A 2,511-nucleotide genomic window follows, 5' to 3' on the forward strand; every position below is an offset into this window, starting at 1 on the left:
CTAAAGGCAGCTTCATTATCTATTACACTAGTAAGCCTACAAAGCAACAGACTGAGCATGAGCAGCACAATTTCAGAACGCCCTTTAATTGCACTGAATCAGAGCAGCTCTCCCTAATCCTCACAATGAAAGAGCACCACGCTCTTCACATCCTTGAGTGCTGCTCTGAAGTGCTGCCCTTGCAGCATTTGCCTAATGTGATCCTTTTCAGAGTGGAGTCAGGCCATTAGCAATTCTGCCGGCCTGCCATAACACCAGGTTCCAAAGTACCACGCTGTCCTGCAGCTCCCAGCAAGCATGGTGTACTGGTGCTAGAAATCCCAATGGGTGTTTTCTACCTTGCTGACTTGGATAGCTGTTACTAAGACAAGCAGCTCAGAGGTAAACTGCTGACTTCTGCAGCTATGTGTGAGCAGTTCTTCTCAGCCTCAGTTGCCTTGGAGTCTGACTGAACAGAGGAAAAGCAAGAAAATAGTAGAAATCACCAGATACTGAATAGCCACAAGAGCACTTAACCACAACAGAGCACAGAGGAGTCAATGCAAATCTGCAGATAAGAGAGCAGTCTCTGCCAAGTTGTGCTCTTTAAATAAACTTTTGGCAATACTTTAGGATAGCAAAGCAGAATTTTACATATGGATTCACATCCTGAAATAGAACAAGCCAAATAGAGACCCAGGAATTTGATCTTTTAGGGCTATATATAACTCAGTTTTAGGGTAATATAATAGTTCAATTTCTCTATACATTATAATACTTCAAACATCACTAAGTTAAAGTGGCTCTTATTGTTAACCATAATCCTGTTCCTACTGCCAAACTCCATCTGACCAGCCTTTTTCCTGCAATAGTCCGAGTAGAAATTCATTCTCTGACAACCTTGTGACCCACTCTTGGTATGCAATCTCCTCCACATGATCTCTGCTTGGGAAACAGCTCTCCTTTCCTTTTCTTCACTGGTATCAGTAAATTGCCAGATATCAGTTATCTCTCTTCTCCCAGGCTGTCCTTTGGCAGCATGGATGGACCTGTGTGCCATGTGATATAAGAATTAGACTGCAGTTCAGCCTCAAATTTTTTTCAGCTACCAAAACCTCAACGCACCATATTTCACAAAATTCATAGTGATGGTTACATCCAGTTGTCCTCCATGTTCCCCTTTCACAATTTCTTGCTGCAAAATGCACTCACCATTGAAAGTCAACTCACCATAAATTGTTAAAAAGGACAATTAGATGAATATTTACAAAGATTTGTCTTAATAAAGCACTAGGCACTAACAGTGCTTATGCTTCTCTTTTGAGATACTACTAACCACACACCTCTCTCATTCTTGCTGCATTCACTCCATAATTTAAATCACTTATGAAGTAGCATTTTCAAAACAAAGCCCTCCTTAAAAGCAGAATTAATACACGCATAAACATTCATCCCTTTTCTTCCACTAATCTTTCCTTTTCAGTATGCTTCATAATAGCTGTTGGTAGTCTCCTCTTACATTTCCTGTACCCACAATGAGCATTTAAAAGCCATTCAGATAAATTATATAATAGCAATTAGAATGTTTTTTTCCTTCTCATGTGCTGTCCTTAACACATTCCAGGAAAAACATGATCAAAATTCTTATTCTATCATGGTAGTAACACCTCAGGCTCTTGAATATATTGTGGACTAATGGGACACTTGCATGTCACCAGACAACCTAGAAAGCCAGTGCACATGCGAAGTCCAGCAACCAAGCAAAAAAGGTAAACATTTTGTTTATCGAGAATTATTTCTTCCTCCAGTATACCACTGAAAACAAGTTTACTAAAAGCTTAAAGAGGGATTAGAAGATAAAGAGGGATCCAATCACTGACAACATTTTCCCCTCTAAAGCATTCTCACATGAATCTCAGAGCTAAGCTGCAGAAGTCTCGTGCTTTCACAAAGGGACTCAGCCTGAGGAGTGCCAGAGCCCAGGAACACGTCTGAATAACATCCACACTGCTGAATATTCAGAGAACAGCCCTGTCCCCTGCCAAGCCATATTCTTGCAAGAAAGCAGCCATCTTCAGTATTCTGCCCAGGGCAGCTTCAGGGGATAGAAAAATAAACACAAAGCAGACAACAACATTTTTAGGATCACTCAATCAGATTCTGGAATTAGCTTAGCCAGCATTGAAGCCCTCCAGCCATCAGCCCTTCCTCCCATGGCCCAGTGTGGCCACCACAAAGATCAGAAATGACATATCCATCTCCATTTGACCTTTATATAGTTTTGATGTCCCACTTGCTTCACTTAAACCATTCTGCACCGCAGCCAGTTATTTCTCACACGTGTTGTCTATTCTCAGTTACTCTCCAAGTGATGCATAAACTTTGGCAGGTTGTAGTCAGAGACAACTGAGGCAATGACTGCTCCCTGGACTAAGTCAGTAAAATAAATTAACCATCCTCCAGGTTATACTAGCAGCAAGTTAAACTTAGCTTTTCCCTCCATTTGTGTATGCACATATGAAACCTGCACTT

Source organism: Acanthisitta chloris, unplaced genomic scaffold, assembly GCF_000695815.1.
Source record: "Acanthisitta chloris isolate BGI_N310 unplaced genomic scaffold, ASM69581v1 scaffold30577, whole genome shotgun sequence".
Classification (NCBI taxonomy): Eukaryota; Metazoa; Chordata; class Aves; order Passeriformes; family Acanthisittidae; genus Acanthisitta; species Acanthisitta chloris.